Below are 11,994 nucleotides of genomic sequence, written 5' to 3'. Positions count from 1 at the left end.
GAAAATGCAAGGTCGAGTTTGTTGTAAGCTGAAATATGATATAACAGTTACATCTACCTTGTTACTAATGAATACAGTTTCCTTACATAATCAAAACTTTTCAATTTACTTTTTGCATAAACATAATTAACTCGCAACACTGTGTCCGACGTTTTTCTAACTATGTCGTTATAACAAGTCAACATGTCATGCTCAGTAGCACAAAAAACCTTTAAAAAAATTTCGTAATAATTAACGACATTTATGCTGCAGAACGACACAATGTGTCGTGATATCAATTTTGCCATGTTGGTGTAATGACATGTATGGCTCGGCGTCCAAAAAAGCAACCTATAACTAATATTTTATTTGACTTAACAGACCTGTAATACATTTGTAATGGTGATGGATGCATTATCTTAGTTGGATTTCATCTTATAAACGAGAGATGAACTAATGTGATTGTGAAATATGTTCCATCGCTCATTACATGGGCATTTCACGTATACTAGTATGTCTGATCATATGTAATCCCGCGCTTGCTTTAGTTGCTTGCTAAATTTTGTATTAATCCGTGAGATCTCCAATTTACTTCTCGTCATAACGACACAGTATGTATTTATAGCACCCAGAAATTCGGAATTGTACGTCGTGAAATTTTGCTTCATCAACGTCGGGTCTAGTTGCACTTATTTTCAACCAACGATAAACGATGCTAGAAGGCAAATGCGGATCTAGGATCTTGGGAAAGGGGTTGTATCAACAAGACGCTAAGAGTCTGACTTGTAAAAAGTCCATGCATTAACTATATATGTACTTTAGTAGGTGTTGTCAGGACCTCTAGACCCCAAAATCCACATCTGGAGGGAGCTTTTTTTTATTTAAGGATTGATTGGTTGTTGTTTGCTTAACCTCCAGTGGCAAATTTTCATGCAAGTTCAGGACGAGAACAAATCAAAATTTAATACAATAAGTTGGTCCTGTAATGGGGGTCGACCGGGTGAAGGGCGAGAACTATGTAATATCACTGGAAAATGAGGGTATTTTAGATAATCACAGGAATTTAGCCTTGCAACATTCCACCTTCAGACCCCTCATATGGGTTGTTGCAAGAGTTCTTAACTTGCAGAGAGCGTGGCACTCTAGCTATCTCAACACAAGGCATCGTATTTGACGTCCCCATTCCGACCGGTTCCAATGAATTTATTGCATTGTTTACACTATTTAAACATGTGACATTGTTGAAAACAAAATACTATGTGGACTATGTAATTACTTGTATGACATTTTATACCGAAACGTGTGCATGCAAATTTTCAATATTTGAATTGTTTGTTATTAAGTCGTTGTTCTTACCTATAATCGTGTCTTTGAGCTAATACCACAATGATTATGTACACATATGTATATAAAGATAAAGATAAAGATATTTTATTTTTCCCTATTATTAGGTCCCTAAGGGGGGCAAATACCTATAACAAATATAATCCTTTGCATCATACAATATTTATACATGACATTCATATAATAAACCTAAATATTGATAAAGAGTCATACAGTCTATTAGATGCTAAATAAATATATATATATTAGGGTTGCTACTCCAGAGTTGTGGAAAATGTCCACTCACTTGATTTTATCTGCAGCTATTTCTATTTTATCTTTTCAGTTTTTATATTTGCTGGAAATGTCTATATGTTTGATTGCTTAGCTGCAACAGGTACCAAGGGACGATGTTCTAGGATTGTGAACTTAACAGCTCTAACACACTTCATCGTACCTGATGCAGAGAAAACAAACATAAAGGTAACAAAATTTCAATGTTCTTCACATCAAATAACATATAGTGCAGTAATATGTTTTGAGGAAAGTGTAGGTTTCCCTACTGCGCAGACACGAAGGGATTGCGTTCAAGGAACTGTGTTTTTCACACAGTCCTCCTTGTGACTGAAGCAAACAGGAAAGCCGCACCATTAATTTTTTTTTTCGAAATAAATTGACCAACAGCAGTGAGAATTGACTTATCTTCTGTGTTCATCAGCCATGTTGGTTTATTCCTTGAGTTAAGATTTATCAAATTAGGGAAACTTTTAGTTATTTCTTGAAATAGATGAATGCGATCAACATCAAATTTTACACATTGATAGAGAAAATGATCTTCAACCTCCACATCTCCAGAGTTACAACGAATACAAGTTCTGTCATTAAGGACAGTACCCTGATACCTTCCGGACTCACTTCTTAAACGAGAAGGGAAAGATATCAAAGGGACATTCAAACTCATAAGTCGGAAATAAACTGAAAACGCCATGGCAAAAAAAAAAGAAAAAGAGCAAAAGACAAACAACAGTTAACAAAACACAATATAGAAAAATAAAGATTGAGCAACACGAAACCCACTTAAAACTGGGGTGATCTCAGGTTCTCAGGAAGAGTAGGCAGATCCTGTTCCACATTGGGAACCCGTCGTATTAAGTTTGAATTTCTGCGCTTTGTTAAACTCCCTCTCTGTTCAAAATTCCTTATAATGGAAAGATATATTTCTCATCCAAAACTTGATTTACATGTAACATGAGTTCTAAGTTTATCATCTAAATACTTTATCCGTTTGTGCCATAAATCTATAAAAAATGATTTAAATTGTTTTTATATAAGTTTTAAAGCTGTTAATTTTTGTGTATATAAAGTAGGGATGTCAACGAGTACTCGAGTATTCGAGTATCGCTCGGTAGTACCGAGTATCGAATACTAAAACGATACTCGACTAATCGGTTTCCTGTTAGAATATTGCTGTTTTCTTAATATCAAATTGATCTTCTAAAGATCCTCTTTCGGAAAATTAAATAGGCATCACTGATTAATCATACTAGTAAATAACATACATTTTGTTTCGAATGCTTGTGCTAAATTGTCATTTAAAATGCCTCCGAAAATACATGGGCGCTATACCTAGGCTAACACTTTAAACAAATAAACATGTCTTTGCCATTCCGTCACATCGGTACCGTCAGAGCAAATATTTTCGTCAGCAAGACTGTTATTTACAAAGTTGCAAAACCGACTGTACCCAATAATAGTTGACAAGAAAATGTTTCCAAATAAAATAAATTCGTTGCATCCTCTGATGACCCTCAGTGAATAGTAAAACTTCTAATCATTACGCCTTTGTAAACATTAAATGCGTTTTCTTACGATTACCAAATACTATTGTTTGATATGGTCTTTCCTTGTTATAATTTTTAAATAGGTGTTCATTAAATTATGTTGATTAGACTATTGTTTTTTCTTAATTAGTATTTGTAGGTAATGAACTATTAATTATGGTGTGTAATTCCTTGTCCCAGATACTTATGTACTTTTAGATACTTTTAGATACTTTTCGTCCGTTGAACAACAAACCATGATAGAATATAAAGTACGTATTTTTGTGTTTCCGTGTTGTAGATATATTCCCGAGCGAGTAATCGAGTATCACTCGATGAAACCAACGAATACTCGATTAGTAATTGTTCACCGAGTTGACATCCCTAATATAAAGCTATTTGATTGATGTCTGTGATGATTTCAAGAACTGACTTAATAGAGTCATACCTATATTCAATATTATTTATGAAAAGAGGATCATGCGTTTTATCATTATATTTTAGAAATCCCCCCCATTCCAGAAGCACATTTAAATGGAAGATTGGTTTGAAAATTTTGACATGACACTATCACAGTAAGTTTGCACAGGATATAAAAGTTTTATTATAGAAATACGAGAAAAACAAAATTCTATTATCTTACCAAGACCTCTTTGTTTGAACTTGCCAAATAACAAAAAAATTACAATGTAGCTTTGATTGCAATTTGTTAATTCGATCTCAGATATATTGTATTTTATAATAAGTTTATCAGATACTAGTATTGATGATCGAGAGAAAAAAAATACAATTTCAATGGAAAATAGTATAATAACAGATCAACTTACTGTTTGGAGTTCTGATGATGATCACTCCTCAATGAGATTCATTCATAACCACGCCCACGTCCTCGCCCCTTGTTTTGTCTCTGTCCCAATTTACTTTGGGATCTTGTAGGTGGGAGACGTATATGCAACACAATGTACATTGCTCTTTTGATGTTGCTGGAAAGTATTGATATTCCTTTTTCATTTAATTGAATTTTATCCTCGCAGAGCAGATTGTCATGAACATTTTCATTCATGAGCAATTTGGTATGGTCGGCGAAGTAAATATTGTCGACTCCACTGAATTTTTGGTTGAGTAGATGATTAATTATCTGAGCATTTGTATTTTTTTTTAATTGTCTCTCCTTGGAGTTGTAAATAAGATGATGCATTTAAGTAGTGGCCATTTAGCTGATAAAAATACGAGTTAAAAAATGTATTTTTCCTATACATCTTTGTAAATTTGGCGACAAAATTGACATTTACGTACCAAAATTACAAAAAAATTCGTAAGGGTTCTGCGGAACCCAGTGTCTCGCCTACTTTTTCTGTTAATCGCAGGCGCAACAAAAATGAGGAAGTAAATCAATAAAAATATTCCTCTTGATACTATCTTTTGATTGTAAGAAGCTTCTGTCCAAGTTTGGTAAAAATCCAGGATAGTTTATGAATCTAATAAATGTTTAAAAACTTTAACTGCAGACTGAATGTAATGTTAACTGGAAGAAAACAAAATTTCCTTCTAGATACTAGCATTTGATCATAAACAAGCTTCTGTCCAAGTTTGGTACAAATCCAAAATAGTATAAGAAAGTTATTAAAATTTTAAAAACTTTAACCACAGAGTGAATGTGTTGTTTCTTGGCAGAAAATCTAAGTCCATTAAAAGTAAAATACGGAAAAAATGGATTTATTTTTTTACAAAATTTTCTTCTAGATACTAGCTTTAGATCATAAACAAGCTTCTGTCCAAGTTTGGTACAAATCCAAAATAGTAAAAGAAAGTTATTAAAATTTTAAAAACTTTAACCACAGAGTGAATGTGTTGTTTCCTGGCAGAAAATCTAAGTCCATTTAAAAGTAAAATAAGGAAAAAATGGATTTTTTTTTTTTACAAAATTTACTTCTGGATACTATCTTATGATCATAAACAAGCTTCTGTCCAAGTTTGGTAGAAACCCAGGATAGTTTAAGAAAGTTATTAAATTTTAAAAACTTTAACCACAGAGTGAATGTAATATTTCCCGGCAGAAAAACTAAGTCCATTTATAAGTAAAATACGGAAAAAATGGAATTTTATTTTTACAAAATTTACTTCTGGATACTATCTTATGATCATAAACAAGCTTCTGTCCAAGTTTGGTAGAAATCCAGGATAGTTTAAGAAAGTTATTAAAATTTCAAAAACTTTAACCACAGAGTGAATATTTGTGGACGCCGCCGACGACAACGACGACGACGACGACGACGACGACGCCGACGGAATGTAGGATCGCTATGTCTCGCTTTTTCGACTAAAGTCGAAGGCTCGACAAAAACAAGAATTTTTTTCATTTCATATTTCAATTAAACTTTAACCAAAGTACAAGTGTGCCAAAAATTTCAGAAATCGGGAGATATGCCATTTGGTATCGTGTTACCTTAATACTTTGTTAATATAAGTACTCTGAACAGAGGAAACACAGGAAAAAAAATTACAATGATAAAAAAAATTAGATACGCTAATATAACCGAGTCGAAATTGATAAACATGGTAGAAATATTTTCACTAATTTAAGCAACAACGAAAAATACTAATTTCCCGACCAATGGGGTCTTGACTTCGCATTCTTTTTCCATTTTAATAATTTTATGCTGATATTTTCATTTTTCATTTTTCTTTGAGGGTCCTGAAGACAAGTTGCAAATTCATCAATGATTAAAGAATGAAAATTAACTACGACGACTAAAATATGTTATTTTGACTTTTGACTTAATTTTTCCTTGTCCGTAGTTCTTCAGCAAATGACCTTGCATTCTTAAAATTCAATATTTAAAATTTTTTTGTTGATATTGGAATTTAATTCATTTTTTGGAATGCTGCACATGGATAATAAAAACAGCAAATAGAAAATAACAAAAAACACATAGAAAAATAATTTTAAAAAAAATATCAGAAAACAAATTGAAAAAGAAAATATTGCCCCGAGATCTATGTTTATATGTGTATGGGCTGATTGATGTTTATATATACTGATTATTTATCGAAGATGAACATTGATTACCTCCCTTTTCCTTGGATATTTGATGCGTGGTTAACTTTTTCTAATTTACTTCATACAAACAACGTATATTGTTAAAATCAACATAGTAATAATTTATTATAACTATAATTTTTCAAATTTGTGACTAATGAAGGCAAATTTATAAAAGGGATGGAGTATTTGCAATACGTTCTCCTCGTTTAGTTCAATTTCAATACCATTCGAAAGAATTTATAATATTGATATAACAATTAGACTATCATTTCTTACGTTACTCTGGTTTCTCTTCAAACCACGAATAAATCTTTCGCCTTTTACTAAAGATTTCCGTGGAGAGGAACAATTTAATGAGTCTATAGACAATTTTTCTCAACCCTGTTAACTCAGGGTGACATAATAAACAAGTAGTAAACACAAACAACATGTCTAGAGTGACCTTATTGAAATTGATATCGATGTCCGCTTGAAAAAGAAATAACCATGCCCAGCAACAAAAAAAATTTATTAATTCAAGGTGAAAAAATACCCCCCCCCCCCCCCCCCCCCAGAATATCAAATGGTCGTTACTTTATCATACGTTCCGATATCCAACTGACAAAACAATGGATATAACAATTGCCGGCCAACCTGACCTTTGACGGATTCTCCTGTTTTGTGGTGCTCTATTGATTTTGATGTTCATTAACTTTTTGAATACGTATTTGTATAATAGTTTCAATTATCTTTGGGTCAATTTTCTGTCATAAATTATTACTAGCGACATGACTAAATAAAATTTTTCTCTGATTTTAAAACATTTTAATTTGCTGGTGACAATCTAACACGAGTGTTATAAGTGTGTTAAAGTTTCTTCCTAGCTTTCAATATAAACGTGAGCATAACAAAAAGCTTAAAATTTCATTATTTAACATAATTTTTCTGTGAAAAGTAACACAGTGTTTTAGATATAATTGAAAGCGGTACGACTTTTTGCTGAGGTAAGTCAATTGGGATTACAACTTAACTTATTTAGTACAGACAATAATCTTTCACTAAATCAAGTTTATTATAAAATTTGAATGGCTAGTCTTATCAATGCAATCAGTCATGCTATAAATAGATAGTCATCTGATTGTGAAACTGGAGTAACATTTATGAAAATCAATTAATCTATCAAACAAAAAGTTTTATCGCTAAACACACTGAAAGGCGTCAGGGAAAACTCCTCCCAATGGTGTGCACTGTCAAATATGTTGCTTTAAGACAAGTTTCAAGTATTGAACTGGTTATGGCGTTGCCTCATTTTGATAACCATCATATAAGACGACGTTATTAAAAGCAGCAGTAGATAAACATTAATATAATCCGCAGTTATTCACAAAGGCACATCTGTTAAAAGTTTTAAAAAGCAAAAACGTAGGTCAATTTTCTATAACGTGCAAATTAGAATCCATCGTTTAAAAACAACTATACTTTTTATCAATTTAACATCGTGCGCGAAAGCCTTAAGGCCTAGAATTTATTCATGTTTGTCATGACTGTAAAATAACTTGACCATAGATAGAGAAGCAACTGATTTACTGTAACTTTTATAAGAATGCTCAAAATATGATATTACAAAATTAGTATTAAAAGCTACTTCTGAAGGGATTTCTTATACTTATTACATTCACAATAGTTTACTCTATCCTAACATTAGAATTCTCATTTCTATCATTTTCTTCATTCATCTCATTATCATCAAATGGGTATAAAAATGCATCATGTCTGTTTTCTCTCGTTGCCTACTTCTGTATTATCCCATAAGCGTAAAAGAAATATACATATTCCTTTAGAAGCGACATAATTTTGTACTTTAGGGATATCCGAGTTGTCTTTCATCTAGTGGTAAATCTTGTGATGTTTAAACAGCCTTGTGGGCACCTGTTTAGCTGTTCGATTTAGGATTGTTTGTTTCTAGGCCTCACCAACTTTTTTTTTATATTTCTGGTCTTTATAACTTTTGTTATCGAAATACCTGATGAAACACAGGTTGCAGGGCAGGCGCGGATTGAGATAGAATGCACCGGCGAACGCCCCTATACAAAGAAGAAGAAAATCACCAGTTACGTTCAAGTTCTCTTAATAACTTGTTACAGATATCGAGGAAATAAATTCCCCCAAATCATGGTTTTGCCATGGTCATTTCTAACATCTGAAGAAAAAATATAGCCATGCCTGCAGAAGTTTCATTAGTCTGAAAAATATCTTAAACGCCACATTTATCTCCTTCGGATAAGACCTGAAATATTTTTTGGTTTATGAGTCCTCCCCCTTTTTCCCTATTTCCCCTTTGATCAACTTTTAAAAAAGACAAATATTTTGAAGACAAACATAGTTCAGCGTCATAAAAATAAATACAACTTTAAAAGTTAGGGACCAATATTTTCCGTATTTTCCTTGTTAGCAGAACCCCTATATTAAGAAAATCATGACATAAAACGCAAAATATCTGTATGATCATCCAAACAAGTAATGTTCTATTTATTTCGATAGTTTTACGGACTTCATCATGATGTGGAATATCTGTCACAGATGAAGGATATATGTAATTGGCAGTAGCAGCTGCCTTTCTCTTTTTCTCGATTGTGAATTGCAGAATGCGTCATCACCGGGTTATAAAATTACACGATCATCACCAGTAGAGCAGGAACTTTACCTTTTCGGAGCACCTGAGTTCATCCCTAGTGTAATTAAAAAATGTTCTATGTTGCTTATGTTTTGTGCTGTTAAATTTTTGAATATCTGTGTCTATGCTGTTTCTTTTAGTAACAGTCCTGTCTGTCCTTTGTACTGGAAAAGAGCAGTTTTTTTAGACTTTCAAATCATGTCAAGTTTTAAGTTTTTAAGTTTTAACTTCAAGGGCACCCAAGTTCAGCCCCAGTTTTTAATGGGATTCGTGTTGCTGAACCTTAGTTTTCTGTAATTTATTTCATGGAATATGTTTTCTTTTTATCTGGTCAAATTGTTTTGTTTTCTCCAACTATTTTTTTGCCGACTTTGTACTTTCTCCCCTTTATATGTGAAATTTAAAATGAATTTAATTTATTTATTTAATACAATGCTTCTAAAACATGCATTATTATGTTCAAAAATATAAAGAATGAAAACATAATTGTTCTTATCAATTATACACTGTTTAAAGAGGCAAAACATAATTTTTCATATAAATTATACACAGTATAAAGAGGCAACACCACATTGGTCATATTGATTATACACTATATAAAGAGGAAACACATAATATGTCATATCAATTAGACAAAACATAATTGATCATATAAATTATACCCTGTATATAAAGGCAATACATAATTGGTCATATTAATTAGACATTGTATGAAAAGACATACATTGTTAATACATAAAATTGAGAATGGAAATGGGGAATGTGTCAAAGAGACAACAACCCGACCATAGAACAGAAAACAGCAGAAGGTCACCAACAGGTCTTCAATGCAGCGAGAAATTCCCGCACCCGGAGGCGTCCTTCAGCTGGCCCCTAAACAAATATATATACTAGTTCAGTGATATAGTAAATAATCTCAATTCCACACTGAGATTCAAATGTTATTTACTAATCATGACTTATACCAGACGATTTTCGCACATTTGTCAATTTAAGCTTTTCCATAGTAGGCCTATAATAAATTGTATAAAGCGGCAACACAGAATTGGTCATATCTATTATTCACTTTATTCAATTTATATACTTTGAACGACAAACGACAAATTTATTTTACTCGCGTAGTGGTATTTACCATATGTGGATTCTTAAGGGTTCTGAAGAACTTCTGGACAATTATAAATCTCGGTCTATTTCTGAAATTAATTCTAACATAACTTTTGATTTTTTAACCCTGTATACCAACATTCCCCATGTGAAATTATAAAATTGTTTTGAATAGACATTGAATGACAAACTTTTTTCTTATGTGACGTTTACATTTTCTGACGTCAGACACGCGAAGCAATGAATGTGGGTCTTAATTTGATAGATGCTTTTGTGCTTTTTTTGTAAATAATTGTTTGTTTTGATATTGTAACACAGTGATGACTGCTGTACCCATATTTTGACTATTTTATTTATAATGTCTGTTTTGTTCACGCATCGTTGTAAATATAACGAAATTTGATAAGACTGTCGTACAAGTGAGAGGTTTAGCGCTATAAAACCAGGTTCAATCCACCATTTTCTACATTTGAAAATGCCTGTACCAAGTCAGGAATACGACAGTTGTTGTCCATTCGTTTGATGTGTTTTGTCATTTGATTTTGCCATGTGGTTGGGGACTTTCCGATTGAATTTTCCTCGGAGTTCAGTATTTTTGTGATTTTACTTTTCACTGTATAAAGCGGCAACACAGAATTGGTCATGCATAGATATTCATCTCACTTCTACATCGAGATTCAATCCTACATGTTTTTTTTTTATATTATTCAGATTCACATATTCAGTGCAATGATATATTTTAAAATTTGACTCGATATTAAATAGATAACAATACAACCAGGTTTATATAGGCTCAAAACAAGCAGGATTAATTTTTTTTATATATGTTTGAAAGGCGACAAGTCGATACCCCACTGTACACGTTTGTGTTTTGGAAGGGTTTACAGTACATCATGAAACGTTGAATACCTAAAGTCGCTAAAAAACAAAAGTATTTCCTAAGTTTAGGAATCATAACGAGTTAATGAAAATCTTGATTAAAAAATCTCAAACCTTTAATATATGCGTTAACAAAAAGCACAGAGATTTTCATCTTGCTCATCAAGTACATACATAAGTTATTTTTCGCTTAAATGTACTGAGCATTAATAGGGGTACATTCATCTGTACTATGATCCTGTTGCAGTATATGGTCATTATCAGATGTATTTGGTGGTATATCAACTGCCTTATGACCGTTTCCTAGATTGTTTCTGGATTTTTCGTACAACAATTTTATGTCAACACTGTCTTGAACATTAGCAATTTCATCAGCATTTTTTTCAGCAACATCAATGTATTCGCTTATAATTTCTTTCGAATGACATATATGATTTTGAAATATTTTTACCGATATGTCAACGTCAGGATGCAGTTCATCATTCCATATGCTAAATGAAGGATCTTTGAGATTCTCTAATGATACAACAACTACCTCTTTTGTTTAAGATCAACGTAAAAACAGCTGCCAGGAGAAATAAAACACCTAGAACATATTAAACAATATGCATGTAACTTTGTTATTAACGAAAGTTATTTCCATGAAATTAATTACCCTTCATAATCTTTCAATATTATCCATACTGCCCGTGTGATAAAAAGGTTTCTCTGTTGATTCCGTTTTCCTGAAAAACAACACACGACTGATACACATTCGGCAATATAAAGACAAAAATACTACATATGTTGTACACTGATGGCAAATTTTAAGTTTTGTCTTTGTTCAAAAGTCTCCATCATGGAAAGGCGTAAATTTGGTTTTCAAGAAGCTGCATTGTATCGTTACGATTTTACTTTTTAACGTCCAAAGGCAACCGGCAGTCCTTATAATTCTAAGCCTGGTGTCTTTGATGAGTGTGTTTTTATACACACTTAGATAAAATTTAAATGTTTTCTAATCTTAAAAAAAAACAAATGAAAAAAAAATGTAGTGAATAAAAAGTACAAATATGTTAACAGAGAAAGCAGTGCGTAGTGGTAATGAACTGTAAATGAACGGTGTCGCAAATGTGTGTTAGAATTTACTTACAACTTGTACGTGTTCAATTTAAACTGAAAATCGAAAAAACTATTTTTACTTTTTTATCAATTTT

General features: G+C 32.2%; 1 protein-coding gene and 1 non-coding gene across 4 annotated transcripts in view; one reads left to right on the top strand and one right to left on the bottom strand.

The window, feature by feature from the left end:
* The first annotated feature begins 6,442 nt into the window (after positions 1 to 6,442).
* On the top strand, positions 6,443 to 6,562 carry LOC127699283 (U5 spliceosomal RNA). Its single transcript, XR_007981160.1, has one exon. It is a non-coding gene; the product is annotated as a U5 spliceosomal RNA (small nuclear RNA).
* A 3,970-nt stretch (positions 6,563 to 10,532) lies between these two features.
* LOC127698657 (monocarboxylate transporter 12-like) overlaps positions 10,533 to 11,994 on the bottom strand; it is a 70,984-nt gene continuing 69,522 nt past the window's right edge. For 2 of the 3 annotated variants that reach the window (XM_052202237.1, XM_052202240.1), the window contains exon 8: positions 11,365 to 11,387. The gene's annotated coding sequence lies outside the window, so the exon portion shown is untranslated. Of the gene's footprint in view, positions 10,832 to 11,364; positions 11,388 to 11,994 lie in introns of those variants that run through there. The other variant, XM_052202236.1, reaches the window with a different exon arrangement.

The sequence above is a fragment of the Mytilus californianus genome, unplaced genomic scaffold (genome assembly GCF_021869535.1).
Source record: "Mytilus californianus isolate M0D057914Y unplaced genomic scaffold, xbMytCali1.0.p SCAF_4, whole genome shotgun sequence".
NCBI lineage: Eukaryota > Metazoa > Mollusca > Bivalvia > Mytilida > Mytilidae > Mytilus > Mytilus californianus.
The sequence above is the reverse complement of the archived record's forward strand: the minus strand, read 5'-3'. Positions and strand labels throughout refer to the sequence as shown.